The 18790-nt window shown below is 34.3% G+C and overlaps 1 protein-coding gene across 1 annotated transcript in view; it reads right to left on the bottom strand.

Annotated features, from left to right (window-relative positions):
* LOC128859966 (zinc finger protein rotund) overlaps window positions 1-18248 on the bottom strand; it is a 78226-nt gene extending 59978 nt beyond the window's left edge. Inside the window, exon 1 of the mRNA XM_054097149.1 lies at window positions 17097-18248. The gene's annotated coding sequence lies outside the window, so the exon portion shown is untranslated. The remainder of the gene's footprint in view (window positions 1-17096) is intronic.
* Window positions 18249-18790: the final 542 nt, after the last annotated feature.

Genomic DNA, 18790 nt, shown 5'->3' with positions numbered 1-18790 from the left:
TAGATGAATATAGAACGCAACCAAGAATTTATGTAAATTTTTCTTTAACACAAACTGTTTGTATACATTTTTTCCTACATATTAAAGAGGAAAGTTAAAAAGAAAAGTATATAATTTAATGGGGCGAACTTTGTTGACAACGAATAACAAAGAAGAGATTATTCATTGCGGATAGTTTATGGATTGCAGCATGGAAAAACAAAATTAAATAAGGAAAATCAAATAAAAAAATAACATATTGTAACAAAACCAAAAGAAAACTTAAAAAAAAACTAAAAAAATATTAAATTAAGTAAAGCAAAATAGTAAACAAAATAAAAAATATATTGAATAACGAATTATAATGTACAACAAAAAAAATTTAAACTAAAAAATTAGTTAATTAAAGAAAAAAATTAAATTAATATTATAGGTCGGTTGCCGTAGCACAATGGGTTGGTGCGTGATTGCCATTCAGAGTTCATAGGAGTTCTCTGTGAAACACCTAAATGAAGAAAAAAATTTTCCTAATAGCGGCCGCCCTTCGGCAGGCAATGGCAAGCTTCCAAGTGTATTTTTGAAAAAGCTCTTCCCAAAGAACCATCTGCCGTCCGTAGGCAGCGTTAAACTGTAGATCTGTCCATTTGTGGAAGAACATCAAGAGACACACCACAAATTGGAGGAGGTGCTCGGCCAAACAACCAACAAAAGATGTAAATAGGAATTATATAGATATATATGTATTAGTATATATACATACTGAAATATATATATATATATATGAGTAAAATTAGTAATTTTAATGTAAAAAATAAATACAAATTAATGTCATCTATGCGATAATAAAATGTTGAAGTTTATGAATCTTATTAAAAACTTCTTATCAGTACTCGGAACATTGACGTTAGGCTAGCAAAGAAGTTCAAGTGGTTGCAATGTGTACTCCCTTCTTCAGCTTTTTTGTACAAAACAAAAAAGAAGTCATTCAACTTTTCGCTGTGCTAATTATATCTCTTCTGCATAATCATTACTCTCTTACGCACTCTCGCTCTTTTGTCAATTGCATTTGCTGCATTTCATACACCACACTATGTTGCTGATTTTTTGTTAGCTCAAAGTCACAGTCAGTGCACAAGGAGTCCATGGTTAATGCCATGACATTCATCAGTGCAATGCAACTTAATACAACCCAATCAAACACGAACCCAACAGGCACAGCAAGAGCAGCACGACCAACTACGACTCTGTCAACAACAAAATTTCTGCACAAAGCAAATCTGTTTCTGTGAGTTCTGTCGAGCATGCGCACTCTTCGTCATGCATTTCAAATCATGGAGAATAAAAATTCTGCTCACTGTTTTTTTTTAAATTACTCTTACGCATGCGCAACAATATACTCTTTTATAGCCAACTACTGACTCTTTCGCGCTCTTTTTATACTAACTGTTTTACTGCGAATTGGCTGGTTATGTGTGTGTGTGTGTGTGTGTTGTAGGCCGACGAGTTGGTCTCATTGCGCTTGAGTAGGTCGGTCATTGAACTGACGAACTTATTTCTCGCCGTCACTGCCACTGCCATTGTCGTTGTAGCTCTGTTGCTGTTTGTTGTTGCGCTGTTCGCTGGCGCATTCATTCCTAGCTACAGTTGCTCGGCTTTCGTTCGGATGGTTGCTTTCTTTTCTGTACCGACGTTATTGTTGGCTTGTTTGCTTAGGTTTCTTTGAATTTTTGTTTTAGAGTTTTACTGAGCTGTGTTGTTGCCATTGAATGAAAGCTTGTACTCTTCTATGAGTTGATTGGCATTGCGGCATTTTACGAAGGCTGCAATGTATCAGTTGCAAAGGACAACGCCAGTTGGCAATATCAACAGCGGTTCGCAATATAAGTGAAGTAGGAATAAACTTAGCACTTGGAAGCAAATGGTTAATCGTTTGAGTTGCACTTCAACGTTCAATTATTAAATTTCGATTTTACGAATGTGTGTATGTATGTATGTATATAAAGTTCTCAAGTCACTCGTTTGTTAACATTGCATTCGCATTAGTTGAGTGCAACAGAATCCGCTCTGTGGTGAAGCATTAAAGCGTAACGCAACGGTACACTGATTCGCCAATGAAAATCTATTGTATAGGAAGTGCACTTGTTGCATGTTAATGACATTGCAATAGCAGAAATAAAAGTGACTTCATTGTTTTCTTTTGTGTGCTGAGATGAACAATTTCAATAAATAATCATAAAATTAAAAATTGTAAATTTTATTTAATGGGTGAGCAACTAATATAGTACATACATGCAAACGAGTATGCATAGAGATTTATTCACATCCAATTGTCTGAACGCATTGATATACATACATAAGTTGAAGTCCATACTGCGTTCCTTATCAGCGTGTGTGGTCTAATATTAGGGAAACATTACGTTTAAAATTTTTCTAGTTTTCAGTATGGTTTTTGTCAAATAATGTTCGAGTTTCCATCAATGGTTTGTATAGTATATAATTTGCTTTTAGTTTTCCTTTTTCCAGTTTTTGCATTGTATCAAATTAGAGTCATTTGCCTTATTAGTCACTGATCTTTATACACTTTTACATACTTATGTACGTATACCTATTTTTAACTCTATTCCATTAGGGTTGTATAAATAACCGTTAACATGACAATAATAAATAACTAGAGGTCTTCGGCAGAGCGTTAATTTATATTTAATTTGTAAATTTTTTTTTTCAATGTAAATTTTACAGCAATATGAGGATGAAATATAAATTAAATATAATGAAATTTAATGATTGAGTATGTGGATTATGGTGAGCTCATCTCACGTTGGTGATGCGAACATTAAACGGAGAAGTAATGCAATTCCGCTAAAGTATACCTTCTGCTCAAATATGAACGAAACGTTATCAATAAAACGGTCCGCGGATGGCATATGGCAAAAATACATTTTTTGTTTTTTGGTAGGACTGTTATAAGCTTACATGGCAAATTTCAGCGTGATATGTCACATAGTTTGTTTTCTGTGCTACTGTAAACAAGTCAAGCTCGAGTGTGTTCTTCGAATTCTCTTTTATGACTTCAATTGTCTCAAAATGTTTTTGGCACTTACAGCCTTTACAGTGTGTTTGGCCGAGCTCCTCCTCTCATTTGTGGTCAGTGTGTTGATATGTTTCCACATATGAAAAGGCCTACAGTTTCTTGAGCCAGATGGTTTTTTCATGAGAAGTTTTTTCATGGCAAAAGTGTCCTTGGAGGTTTGCCATGGAATGTCGAGGGGCGACCGCCCATAGAAACAATTTTTTCTATCAATTGGTGTTCGTGCCCTGGATTTAGAACCAGGGAATGGCATTCTTGTATCACCCATTCAGCCACGGTAGTCGTCCTGTTTACTTAGTTTGCTTAAAATAATTAACATTTCTAAATACCTAATTCGTACTATCTGATTTTTTATCTTCAGATTTTAACTCCAAGAAATCATTGGAACTTTATAAAACTAAATTCTGTTCTAAAGCTTTGACAGCAGGAGCAACATATGCGCCAAAATTTATAACAATCTCGGTAAAAATTCTCCTCAAATACTTAAAACTAGTCAAAATTAAAAAATAACACCTCCACGCATCTCTGTTAGCCATGTAGCCGTTTCAGCCGCTCGCTGTCGGTAGAGGTCATTGGCCGGTTTTGTGTGTACTTACCTGTTGCCTATGCAGACAAATACAAGACATGTACGCACACATACAAGTGTTGTGCACTTGTTTGTTTTTTGAATATTTTTTTATTTACTTCCCTTGGTTCTTACTGCAGAGGGAGCACTGTTGCATGTGCATTGTACCGTAAGGTGTCTACTGCCGCTGTTGAACATATTGAATTTCAACAAAGCGTAGAATAAACATCAAACAGACAAATGAAACAAAACAAATGTAAAATAAAAGATAAATAAAAAATAGTGTAGTGGATGGAAGGTATTGGAAAATTGTTGAATGTCATTTTATTGAATGTGTGTATGGGCGAGTGAATGGCAGTGGTGGTGGCGGTGGATGTGACGATAAGTGCGGTGCTCGAGTAATACACTTAAGTTATCGGATAACATTAGTTAAATAACAATAGGCAAATGTGTTGCAAGCAAACATAACGGTAATTATTTTATTATGTATATAATTGCATTGTTAGTTAACAGGTGTGGCGCGGTGAGCGGTGGTGTTGGAAGTGTTCGACAAGTATAATGTAAAGGTAAAGCGTTCCAGTTGTTGTATAAGCCACCATACTATTTTTAGTAAGAGAAATAGATATTTTTAAATAATTGCATTTTTATACGCTTATAATTTTTTGGTTTAGCTATTTAAATAATAATTTTTTTTTAAATACTGACTTTTAATGAAAATATTCGAATGCCATTAGCGAATTAATTGCACGATAATTGAAAGGTTCGTGACTTGAGTCTATTGTTTGTGCATACATGTGCATGTATGCGTGTACGAAAGATACAAAGTGGCGTTAACTTAATCACCCTACCGGACGATTTATAATACCAGGAAATCATGTTTGACACTTGCGAACTAGACCGCTGCAGCAGGCAGAGGCAAGCAAGCAATGGAGCACATAAGAGTAAAAATAAATATCTTCTTCACTTTAAATACTTTTTTATTTAGTAACAAAGTTATTCAAAAACAAAATTGCATGATTAGTTTTATGACGCATTGTATATTATATAACACAAACAAAGTAAAACGCATAACGCTTTGCAATCCGCAAAAGTCAATTTGAATGTTTATTAATAAAAAGAAAAATAACATTAAAAATTACCCTCCAACAATTAAAAATTTTGTATTTCGTCATTTATTCATGTTTAAAGCAAATTAAAATAAATAACTTAGAAATAAAAGAGTAAAGAAATTTAATTCTAAACTGAAAAATGTAATCACCAAAAACACGCCATTATGAAATATCCGCTTTTAATAGAAAACTTATGCAGCTAAGAAAAAAAAAAAAATAACAAAATAGTGAATGCTAAACGAGTGGTTTCGGTTGCTGTTTATAAACTTAATGCTTAGATATGTGTATGTGTGTATATATACTCGTACATTTAGTACACAGTCTTGTTGTGTGATGCTATGTTTGCTCACTGGACATGTGATTTGAACACATCTCTTGACGTTAAATAATAGGGCGTGCTCAAAAATATACAATATGACAACTGAAAAAAATTATATTCGACTCCAATCTTCAATTATGTATGTAAATAAGTATTTGGATTTATGAATAATTGCATTTTTTTCTGCCCAGAGTGGCTTTTTAGTTCTAAGTAGATATAAATTCATGCTGTGCAGCGCTTATAACTTATTGAACGCGACTTAAAAGTTACATAGTAATTAACTAAACTTCCCAGCATGGTAAAAAAAGACGCATTAAATGAAATCGCATATTGGATCCGATTCGCCTTGTATGTGGAGTTTTTTGTACTCGCTTGTGTCGGCAAAAATTACATGTTATGAATCGCTTTTGAAAGCTGTATTAAGATAATGATGCTTAAAAGCAAAAAAATCGCAGAAATAGTGCAATAATACTCAGTTAATCGAAGGATGACTTTTTCATTCAATGTATGTATACCACCACCTATTCATTCCAAAAAGCCTCTTGAATTCAAAAGGCTTCAACTTCTCGTTCGGCTAGATTTTGCAATTATAGAAAATCACAGAAGTCTATTTAGAACCCTAATATATTCACGAGGTCAGTTATATGTCACTTTATTGATAAATATTCAATGTTCTTAAATAATGTTCAGCATCGATTAAATGACAGCATCGAATGGACTTATATTTAAATTCCCAGCCAAGCCGTCAAAACTGAATTCTTTGAATAACTGTAGTGAATAAAAATTATACGAGTGAGTGAAGCAAATACACTGTTAATTTAATAATTTTTAAAATAATTTACTCTTCCAAACTATTTACTGACCGAAGTTGCAGTTTACGACGCACACAGTTTTATGTCAATGGCAGATGGTTCTTTTATGATGAGCTTTTTCATGGTGGAAAAATACTCGAGGGTTTGCCATTGTCTGCAAGGGAGCGACCGCCATTAGAATAAACATTTTCTGGTGTTTAATGCCCAAAGTGGGTTTCGAACTTGGTAGTTCCGCACAAAACCCATTTTGCTACGGCGACCGACTCGTTGGTAAAATAGCAAAGTACCAATAGTTAGGGAACACTGATGTAAAAAATAAAAAGGTGTTCGTTACATCCTCTTTAGCAGAAAAATGTTTTTCAACTTTTTTTTAACAATTTATCATACCAATAATTTATCTATTTGATTTTGCTGTTATAAGGCGACCGTATTTTTAACATCGCTTCTAATTTGCCAATGCTTTTTTTTAATAATTCGTTATTGCTCGTTGGACAGAATATTTACTTTCTGTTGTTTTTCTGTTATATTTTTGTTTCTTTCCTGGCTTTTAGCTACCTTTAAACATAAATTAGCACTTTCTTGTAATTTTTTTCGGAACTGCAAAGCTATTTTTAACTATTGACAGCTCTTGAATTAAGTTAAAAAGAATGAGAATATTCAAGTTCTTTGACTTTTTTATTGTTCCTTTCTCCTTCTTTAAAAGTGCTCGCAAAGTGCAAGTATGGTCATAGATTGTCATACGAAATGCTTCTATTATCCCATTTCCTCCGTTGCTTGCCCCTCAAACACATATTCGGATACATTTTATGGATGTGTGTGTATGGTAGGAACATCAACAGTTGAACGCCCTTTTCACGGCAAGTGACTCCAAACGGCGTGTCATTTCCCTCAGCCCCTACTGCTTCATTACCCCTGTGTGGTTGCTGCTAATGCTTCTAACCACAAACGTTCCATTCGTCCAATGCCATTGACTGGCTGCTGCCGCCGCCAAATAGCCCTGCCAACTGCCGGATTCTACTAGTCTAACTAACAACTTGCTCGCACTCATCGCCGTTTTTTTGCAGGATGGTCGCTGCAAAATGCGATCTGGTGGCAGCCTATGAACTGGTTTCATTTTCGTGCTGCTATCTCTAATGCCATGCAACAAAGGGGGAAAATAGTGGCGGCGATGCATGCATATGTGTGTATGTATATATATGTATGTATGTATGTATGTATGTAGTAATAACAGCAATAGTGAGGCAAGTCGATCGAGACGTTAGTTGCTTTACTTTGAAAATGCCTCGCTAATGGCTCTTGGCAATTGGTTGCATGCAACAAACGTCATTGCCTGTTAATGTCTCGCTATGTACCGACTTTGGCTGGGATCAACAAGTGGCCATTTAAAAAATCGGCGAAGAAGAAGAACTAGTGAAAAACAACAACAACAGCAGTAAAAATAAATACTGCAATAGAAGGGGGAAAAGTCAAAGGAAGCAAAGACCTTCATATAAGATTCACTTTTTGCTGCCAAGTATTAGCTGCTGTTGCTATTCCTTCTAATTCCTGCTTCCACAGCCCGGTGCACTGCATTTGTATTGTAAGTATCTACCTTTGTTTTCTGTTTTTGTTTTTTGTATCATTGTTCTTTGTAGTTTTGTTATTAAGTTTTATTTATGTTTGTTGTGGCTTTTCATTTCGCCGCATCGTTCGTTGATCTCTAACGTGAACACGGTTGAGGTGGCAACGTGCAGCGTTCATCATTTTGTGAAATATTTCAAACGAAAACGAAAACTTATTGCCCAACAAGAACAACAACAACAAAAATAGGAATAGCAACAAAAGCGACTGTGCGGTGGTTGTGGCAACCGCTGCCATAAGAACGAAAGCAAGAATGCCATATTTCTTTGGGTAGATGTGATGGCATGGTACTTGGAACAGCACCAGCGATCCGGGTTGCAGCAATCGTTGACAGCAGATTTTCGGGATCGTTGCCACTCTTCTGTGCATACAAAGGCTGTACTTTGCTGCTTCACTTCTCTGTTGCGATGCCACCGCGGCACCCCCTCTCTTTCGACTTAAGTGGTCGTGGTATGTTGAGGTAAATGCACTCTGCCTGAAATGTGAATGAACGGCATGCACGTGAAAGAGGTCTCAAAAGCACAACGCGTACAAACACATGAGAGATTTTGTGGCAAGGATGCCAAGGCAATGATTTTGATTCTAGCACTCACTTTCATGTTTGTGTTGTTGCGGTCGTATTGTTCGCTTTCATTGTATAATTATACGATTATTGTGATTGTTGTTGTTGCCGCTGTTGTTGTTGTTGCTGTTAACTTTGCTTTATTCTTATGGCACTTGCGCTCATTTATTATTTTTGTATGGTCATATTTGCACTTAACCTTCCTACAAGCCTGCGACGAACTTACCACAAAGGCACACACACACACACACGCATTTATTATTCACATGTGTGTGCGGGAATTCTGGTGAGTTGCGCTAGTCGTTAGCTTATTAGTTGCTAAAATGTGCAATTTACGTTTGGATAATTGCAATAAACTTAAATTGGTGCTGTGATTACTGTACAAAAAGAGTGTCGCCACTGGGAACAAGTTTGGTACTTAAGTCATTCGTTTTGCTGGTGCATGACAATCCGCAAATAGTAGGAACATGTTGGACGTAGATTTGTGTGAAAGGAAATATTTTTTGATTACCACAGTAAGCAGAGGGAAATGACATAAATGACAGCATTAATGGGCTGATATGAGAAATTCTTCGGAGATAATCTCTTTGAGTAGTTGGCATGAATGCTGTGATAGGAAATTGGATATTTGCAGGTGTTGGAACAAGCTTTGCGCTAATGCCATAGGAAGAAGCATATGAGATTTTAGTTTAACGTAAATTGAATAATTCGAATTAGAAGCTTGAAGATTTTTGCTGGGCAAATTAATTTCAAACAAATTTTTTTAATTTTTAAATGCAGCTCTATAAATCAAATACTAGGTAGGACGCATTAAATGCAAAAAATTACCTGAAATATTCTCTCATCATCATAAAAAACTTATTTAAAAGTTGAAATTAAAGTAAACTCTCGGTTCACGATGCAAAAATATTCGTTGCTTAATCAAATCAATAAGTGTTGAGGCGGCCGTCATGACCGAGTGGGTTTCTTCCATGGCTATCACTCGGTTAGCCTCGACTTCGAGGCCCATTGGCCCAAACGACAAAACGGCGTACAACGACAAAATTTATGCACATTTCTGTCCTAAAAAGTTTTCTCAGAAAAACCACAAGTTCATTAATTTTTTGGGCAGGAAACCAAATATTCATTTTTAATACCTTTGATTTCCAGTTGATGACGAGTTGCATAACTTCACATTAAGTTGGAGAGACAGAAGAGCTTATAGTGCTGTAGTACTTGTATATATAGGTATACTTGTTTGTCTATATATTTAAACTGAATTTATTTAATACAGATCTGCATTGAAGAACGAAATAACTTCTAAACACTTAAAAATTTAAAAAATACAATAATAAAAAAACTTAACAGATGGCATTGCTTGCAATTCTGTTATCATCTCGTGTAAACAGCTTTAGGTTCCAATAGAAGTGAACAGAGGCGTATACAGCTCGTAGAATATTCCCTATAAATGTCTATTTCACGCATAGGGCGGCTGCAGTTTTCTTCTGTGCCTCGTTGGTTGCGCACAAGGATGAAAGGGCTCACTTGGGTGAGATTTTTTAATCTATTAATTGCGTTTTTATATATATTTTAAATAACTCCTGTAAATGAAAAGGCCATAAAATTTTTATCAAAGTCTAGAAATATTTCATCGAAGTACAAAGCAAATCCTTACTATTGCGGAAATGAGTAGTACTGGCACCTCAGACAAGCGTATGTTGTTTGAGTTTTTCCCAGAGAGTTATGTTTGAAGAATTTTTTATAAGGTTTGCATATAGAAATATGTTCTTAGTAATTAATTTGCCAGAAGTTGAGTTGATTAAATTAGCAAATACGATTTCACATTATTCGCGTTTCTACTTTTATTTTAGGAATTTCATAGGCCAAGAAGGGAGAAAGAGAAAAGAGTAAATATACAAAAAATTGCTAAAAAGTACTCATAACTAATATGAAGCATTGTGCTCTACATATATACACACATACGTTACAATAAATATGCATTTAAGAGCGAGTTTCAAGCGTTGGCTAACTAATTAAATTGCGGAGCCGACTAGAAAAAGTCAATGTACTTTTATTCCTTTCTATTGTGGTTTTGCTTGCTGTTTTTTGAACATAATCACACCTCACAACGAGAGCGATGACAATAAACTCAAGAGGAAGGAGAACAGCAACAACAACATCAGCAACAGTAGAAACACCGGCTTGGCTGGTCTTTTTCGTTTTTTGTTTTGCTTTTCGTATTCTACTCTTTCAACATTGCACAATGGTATATGGGATACATAGGTACGTATGTCAATGCGTGCACTTCCTTTAACTTCATTTACATAAATTAAATTATAAAATATGCTTTTTAAAAGCGCTTTCTTGCTTGGATGTGTGTGTGGAGAAACGTCTATGGGGTATAAAGCAAACATTTCACATTTTTGCGCATGCGATGGTGACATACATACATATATATCTATGGCTATGTTTTATGGAAAATAGCGTGTGGTAATGTTCTTACGGGCGTGAGGTTTTTACTAAAAGAACCAAATTCTTTTTGAAAAGTACTCACTAGAAACATTTGCAATATAGCAAGCACCGGTCACTTTGCTTGCCATATTTGAATTTACTTGTAATTTAATGGGGCACCTAATACTTTTGGCAAAGGCTTTATATGCATACAAGAACTAAGTAAATAGCCCGATATTGAAACTGAAAATGAAATTGTACAGAATTCAAAATATTCAAAAAATTCAACAAAACAAGTGAACATTCAAGCAAATTAATGATATGAAAAGTATTTCTAATTAATATAATATTACTCGACGTGTAATGGTGGGATGTGCCTTCATGCAATGAGATGTCGTATGTGCGCACGTATATACAGTTATCCATACTTATGAAATAAAAAAGCATAAATAAATCTTTAAATATTGCATATATTAAAAATGGCTCTGAAAATAGAAAACAGAAAAAAATACAGCTCGTATAGAAAGTGAAAAGAATCTAAACCCAAATAACTGTTGAAATGTTTTTAATTGTAAAAAACATTTACGATAAAAAAAATTAAAAACAAATTGTTTAATATTAGCGAAAATTAATTGTTGTTTTTTTACAAGTTTTATTCTTTTTTTATATAATTATTCTTCCCAATATTATTCTTAATATTCCCAATTACAAGTTTGCATAAGCAAGTAACACTCAAAATACTTAACTATTAAAATTATATTTTGTCTATATTAACTTCGTATTAATAAATAGCTTTTGAAAAACTTGCGGTATCGAGTATGACTTAAATGGATTTTTTCCATATCTGCTGGGAACGTTGTTGAAAAAAGTTGATGCGTCCTAATATACATAAATATACATATTTATCGTGCATATTCTTTGTTGGCAACCGCCATAGCCAAATGGGTTGGTGCGTGACTACCTTTCGTAATTCAGGGAAAACGTTGGTTTGAATCTCGAATGAAGAAAAAGTTTTTTCTAATAGCGGTCGCCCCTCGGCAGACAATGGCAAACCTCCGAGTGTAGTTCTGATATTAAAATGTTGCTCAAAAAACAAATATTTGCATTCGGAGTCGGCTTCAACTGTAGGCTGCTCCATATAAAATTCTTGATATTCATTCAAAAATAGAAAAATCTGCCATCGAACGGCAAATGTCTTTTTTTATGAGAAGCCTTCCCATTACAGACGGATAGACGCGGAGGCCCGCCATTGCCTGCCGAACGGCGACCGCTTTTAGAAAAAAAAACGTTACTTATTATTTGATGCGTTTCGCACCCGGGCCCTATTGCCCCGCTACGGCAGCCGCTCATTATACCGAACATTTTTGCATATAAAATTTTTAAATTTTTAAATTACACTAAATTTGTTGTCGAAATTTGTTTAATGTGCATCCATAGTCAAGTACGTGTTATTTTTTTAATTTGTACTATAATACAGAGGCATACACACCTGCTTTTTGCATTTAGAAACTTGTAAATATGCAGATATATGCACCTACGTAAATAATTTATTTAAATTTTCAATTTCAGTTTCATTTTTCTCGCTCGTTCGAAAGCTCACAAGTGCACAATCAGGCAAATGTAAACATCTACTCAGCAGTAAATCGGAATGTGCACCTGTAGCGCGGCATGAGCTCTTTGAAGCCGCGCTTAGTCCCAAGTAATAACCTCCAACTATCTGATTTCGGCAAACTATTAACCTATCATGTCAGTGTAGCCATTTGGGATCAGTTTTGTACCACTTTTATATACTAGAGTCTGTAATGACTGACCAGACTGAAGCTAATTGAATGAGTGAAAAGCATTTTAACTTGCGTTGTTGTATTATTAAGCGAATTAAGGAATTAAGTAATCATGCAAAGGGCAGTATAAAAATAGGCTTTATTTGAGATTGTCTATTTGTTCTACTGCAGACTTTGTACGAATATATATAAGTATATATCTTCATCTGTTTGTGTATTGACTTAAATAAGCCCGGTATTTATACAAGTACTATTAAGTGTAGTGTGAACGTCTGTTGTTTTTGTTTTTGCATGAGTCAATTGAGAAATGAAATCTAACGCTTTCAGCCGCATGTCACACGTTACCCCCGAGTTCACTGTATGTGTTGTAAACGAGCATTTTTAATTCAAACCCCTTTGGAGCTATCATCAAGAGCATTTTCATTTTCGGTAAAACCATTTATTTATAAATATTCAAGTAAATGTGTAATTCAGGAGGCTATCATGTACTCGTACGTCTACTGGCATAAACTTTATATTTCGCCCCAGCTGCTACTGCGTTTTAAAGCTTTGACTCAAAATCTCTCATGACTACTGAAGTATTTGTCTATGTGCTTTTACCTCCTAACGTGCGTGTGTGTGTGTGTGGCTGAGTCTGTATTTTCTGTTGTATTGCCCATAACGAGCGCTTTGGAGTCATTCAAAGTCAAAGTCAAGGTTTTCAAACGCTTTCAAAGATACGCTGTGTACTTATTTCTATTGGGAGAGACGGCCAAGTACATTCATAATACAAAGTATTTGACTTTTTGTTTTTATTTCACGTTTTTTACGCTTTTTTCTACTAACTTTTTGATTACGTATAGGTTAATCGCTGTTGTTGCTTTGACTACAATTTAATGACTTGTTACATGTTGTTGATTTTTGCACAACAATTTTCTCGTAAAATATTATATATGAAATTTGGAATACATGTCTGTGTGAATGTGTATGCTTTTTGAGAGGAGCGCCGGCAAACTGGTTTGTGTGGTGATTAGCATCTTTATACGGCGAAACAGCAACAAAAGCTTGAATTTGTATTGTTGTACTAGTACAGTGATATTGATAGCGTAAATATGGATAGCTTGCACAACAAATTAATGTGGATATATGCAAAAAGTCAATGGGAGAAGTATTGCTGTTAAAAGTAATTGAACTACATAAAATATAATTTCAATAAAAATGGGGCATTGATGATTAAAATTTTGGTAATTTTTTAACAAATTCAGTGCTTATTTTAATATTTCAATAAACATTTTCAATGTTTTGTAAACAAAGCAAAAATTGTAAGCATAGAACGTCGAATCATAGCAAATTACTCAGATACTTAATAAGAAAAGTATTGTAAAAGATTTTTCTTATAGCGGTCGCCCCTCGGCAGTCAATGGCAAACCTCCGAGTGTATTTCTGCCATGAAAAAGCTCCTCATAAAAATATCTGTCGTTCGGAGTCGGCTTGAAACTGTAGGTCCCTCCATTTGTGGAATAACATCAAGACGCACACCACAAATAGGAGGAGGAGCTCGGCCAAACACCCAAAAAGGGTGTGCGCGCCAATTATATGTATATATATATATATATTCTAAAAGAAGCACTGATGAACAATTTTGGTTACCTTTATCATTTGCTCCGTGGTATCATAAAGAAATATTGAGAAATACTATGCATCTGATACATCCAATAAAAACAAATATTTTTTTAAAAGCGGTCACCCCCCGGCAAGCAATGGCAAGCCTACCAGCGAATTTATCCCATGAAAAAGCTCCTTCTAAACAACCAACATAAAATTACCCCTTTATTGGGGAAAAAATCAACATGCACATTTTCATGAAAAATAATTAAAACTGAAATTAAGTAATAAGGTAAGTAGTCAAAACTTGTCAATATGTGCTGCCTTTGTAATAATTTCTGGTGATGTAGGAGAGCTTTGGTTGTCACTCGGCAAATAAAATCCAGACAATATGCCGTATATTTTAAGTGGTTCATTGACAGGATATATACAAATTGCCATGAATACTAATCTCTTCACCACCTAAGTACGTGTCAAATAAACAAAATTTCTTTCAATTCTGCTGAGACACTCACTTGAAACAGCAACTACTCTTATAAGACCTACAAAGCTCATCGGTTACCCTTTGCGCAGGCTTAGATGTGAAGTAAAAAATAAACATGCTTAATTGTTGATATTAGCTTTGTTTTTTATGTACTATGTTCTCTAAGGAATGACTCACATCGCCAAAAATAAGCTACAGAGGAAATTAAATAATTAGTGTGAAGTAACTTTAAAGACTCGTGCAAGTATGATACAACAAAATCGAAGGTATTTGAATAATTACTATGGCAATTAATTAGTGAAGTTCGCCTCTTAAGCTCCCGGCAACCGAAATGATGACATGCGCAGTAGAAGTATACAAATGAAGTGTTTGACACATGCGAGTATATCTATTACAACAAAACAATCTGCCGAGAGCAGAACAAGAATTAGCGATGATAGCTCGCAGGGGGAACAGTAAAGTATAAAGTTTTGATTAAAAATAAATAAATAAAAAATCACTTCCTAGACAAATGGAATAGCCATTTTTGCTATCGACATTAATATTAATAATCAGCGATGAAGTTGTGTTTTATAGAGCCTGTAAATTATTTTTCATTGATCGTGTAAATGTAAAGGCAAGAAAAGGAAAAAATTAAACAAAAACAAAGAAAACAACAAATTCGAAACCTTAAATTAGCGAACAAAATTTGTTGTAACAGCTTTTGTTGTTTTATATTTTAATAGCATTTTCAAATGTGATTATTCTAAGCTGCCACATGCGTACACAAGTTAATTATTGTGAGCGGTCGCGTTAATCAAGTTCGTGGCTTAAGTCTTTTAATTAGACGAGTGAATACATACTTATGTATGCGAGTGTGCGCTGCACTTTTCTTTTTCTAATAATTATAATACAATGTCTTATATACTTTTTTCAGAGTTTAATGTGCTTAAATATGTATGTATGTTTGCATGTGCAAAGCTACGTAGTTTTAATTTGAGCTCGCCATGTTACATAATACATTCAACAAAGTACGTCGCCTGGCTCTTGAGATTAATTATTCGCCACAATAGCTAAGCTGACAGCGGTTTGTAACAAAAACAAAAATTATTTCAGAAGTGTAAAAGACATTATTACTTCGGTAATATCTATATTTTTTTATAGTTGATGGCTGACGTATACATTTACGTTTGTGCTTAGCCACTTTATACTTTTTGTGGATATAAGTTTTCATTTCAGTCAGTTTTCTGGTTTTTTTTTTTTTGTAACATTTTTTGTAAGCTTTTTTATTAGAGAAGGGGATTTGAATGATGAGCTCATGAGTGTTACTTGCGTTTATTTTTCGAAAGATTGTTTACATGTTCTTCAGTTTATATACATACATCAGTAGATTTCCGTAAATACATTTTTTTTATTATTCTGAATGGTTAAATTTACAATTATTTACTTATGGAAGATGTGTTTTAAAAGGTAAGAGATGCCAGAAAAATCTCAGAATTTCAATAGGAAAGTGTATATTATTATTTTGAGCCTTGAGTTCTATTTCAAGCTTGTATAGAGCTAGCAATATTACTTTTAATTAATATTTGTGAATTGATGAAATAACAGGGCGCTATCCTTTATATAGTTTTCAAATTGCCTTTAGTATCTACCGTTTTAATCAATAGTCTCTTTGTTATTTTTTAACTTGTTTGCTTTTACTCTCCTATCTCAAATGCTTTAACTGACATACATGATCTTATTAGAAGGAACGTTTTTGAAAATTTGGCAAGGAACCTAGTGAAAAAGGGTGTGCGCAAAACATTTTCTCAGTCAGATTGCTTAATCTGTTAGCAACCTAGTTTCTTTTAAAGTATTTTATTTTCTAAGATACCTATTTTTGGTCACAGTGGAGTATATTTGCAAACATTCAATGGAAGGATATTCTGTTGTAATTTTAAAGTCATAACAAGAACTTGCATAAAATTTAAAAATAGTAATAACATTCATTTCAACTTATTTTGTATGAACTGAAAGTCTGTTCGCTTTAAAGAGGCGTCCGCCAAGGAGAGGATAATTTGTTCCGATTCCTATGACTTGTTATAGGGGAAAAATGTCCGCCCAAGAAAAGTGTCCGTTAGAAGAGGTCTCCGCAAATCTATAGCTGGATTTAAGTTGGGCTAACGTGAAGTGAAACCAGTTAAGAAGATGCAAAGAAAAATTATCTGATTTTATCCAGCGTCACTACCAGTCTAGAAAATATTTAAATATGAGAGTTGTGACAAAAAGAGTTAAAGGAAATCATAAAATTAGAAAAAGTTTATTTTGTAATGGAGTCGAGCAACATTTTTGGGCCCAAATATAAATAAAAACAAAAAATTTCTATTAAAGCAATTCTGTGTTCGGTGTAACTACTCGGAGATCATAGAACTCCCACCCGTATTGCGCTACAAAAATGATATATATTTTAGTTTTCCGAGCTTAAAATATTTACTTCTCATATTCTCTTTCACATAGAGACTCTCTTTCTACACTTCTCGCGCTCGAACTTCGGGCTACGAATACTTGGACTGCGAATACTTGCTCTCGTAATTGATGTTACAGAAATATCTGGTAAAATGTTTTACGTGAAGTGGGCGGTAATTGAAAGGTAAAGCTAATTTAAAACTAAAATGCTAGTTGCAGAATATAATTATGCTGAATATATTGCTTGAAGTTTGTAATTTTTATTTTCATTGAAACCAGAAAATTTTAAAATTTCTTTGAAATCGTTTTCAAATTATTCAGGGCGTGTCTGCTGCTTACCTTTTAGTTTCCTTGGTAATAATCCTTTTCATAATATTTCAGACGTTTCGAAATAATCCATTTAAACTAAAATAATTGAGTATCCAAATCAGTCAATCCAATTCGTAGTCTCCAATTATGCCAGACAGCTTTCAGAAAGCTACAGTTAGCTTGTAAACAATTGCGTATCTATACACAGATGTCTGTGCATATTCTCCAGAGTTCCCGTGTTATTATTTCTGTTGTGCTTGAATTCTTTATAATTTGCGCGCAGTAATCCAAGTTGCTTTTGAGTTTCTCTGCTATATATTTTATGAAATTTTTTTCTTAATTTTTAATGCATGTCACTTCCTTTTGTTAACTAAGTTTATTACTATAAACGTCAGTTACGTTTACTTGATATTTTTACAATTACTTTGTTTCCAATTTAAATTATTTCATGTTTATTTTAGGTTTTATTTTGTTTTTGGCTTTAATTATTTTATTATTTTTTACTTAAATGCTGCTTAACTTATGCGATTAATCCAATAAATGCAGTCTTATGGGTTAACAATTAACAAGTAGTGTTAGTGTTATTCAACTAATTTTTCTATTTGAAAATAATAATTGCTCTTTTTATTCGCAATTGTGTCACTCTCCTCTGCTTTTTCTTCTTGATTCAATTGAATTAGCACAAACATCTCTTAATTCACAATTCCGTTATACAAAAAACTGCTTTCGTCAAGAATTTTCTTTGCCATTTTGTGCACTATTTTTTTTGACTAAATATTTGCCACATTCCTGCCAATCGGCCACATTTCCGCATTGTAATCACAAGCTCACTAGTTACATTTTCACAGTTGGGATTGAGAATTTTTGTTGAATTTGTGTTTTTGTTTTTGTTTGTTTTGCAAATTTCCAACCTTTCGAAACAACTATTCAAACCAAATTAAGTTACTTATTCTTAACACATTTCTTTCATCACCAATTGCCTTCTCTTTCTTCTTCTTCTTATTTCTTTTCCACAACAGAGCCGCATAGTCAGCGTTCTACCAATATCTACATTGAATTTAGTTTAGCTGTTTAACTGGCTACTTTGTTAGTTGGTTGGTTGTTTTGTTAGCACATAAGTCTCGCATCCAGAAAACATTTACGAAACTGTGTCTCGATCGTATTGTTGCTTGCGGAAAACTGAATCACGGATGAGTCGCATCGCCACATCAATGTCATGGGCACACTTGTGAACGTACTTAGCACACAGACCCACACTCGCTCAGAATAAAACAAATTCATACATACATTAACAATATGAAGCTAACCGTCGCTCGACAAAGCTGAGCTCGAGTTCGAGTAGAATTTGAGCGCCTCTGGTGGCACCTGAAAGTCAATCGTGAATAGATAGTTAGACTTTTACACGCAATTTACTCCGCGAGCGGCAAATGTTTCCCATTTACAATGTACACGCACACATGTGTGCAAAGAAAATTCTGATATGTACTCATGGTGCTCGCGGCCATGGCAGTGGCAGTAGCAAGAGACACCAGTGTACAGCTTCATTCACTCAGTAATCGGGTTTTGGTATTCTAAATGCTCGCAACTCAACGAAAGCAATCGCAATTCATCATCAAAAACAATCTTCCTCTTTGAAGTTTCACTCAGCACTCAAAATACGTGTCTTATTCATCGCATGACTCTTTCACCATCGGAAAAGAATTATCTCTTCTGATCGGCTTTTA

This window comes from Anastrepha ludens, chromosome 4 (genome assembly GCF_028408465.1).
Source record: "Anastrepha ludens isolate Willacy chromosome 4, idAnaLude1.1, whole genome shotgun sequence".
In the NCBI taxonomy this organism is placed as follows: Eukaryota; Metazoa; Arthropoda; class Insecta; order Diptera; family Tephritidae; genus Anastrepha; species Anastrepha ludens.
Note: the sequence above shows the minus strand (reverse complement) of the source record. Positions and strands in the feature narration are given on the sequence as shown.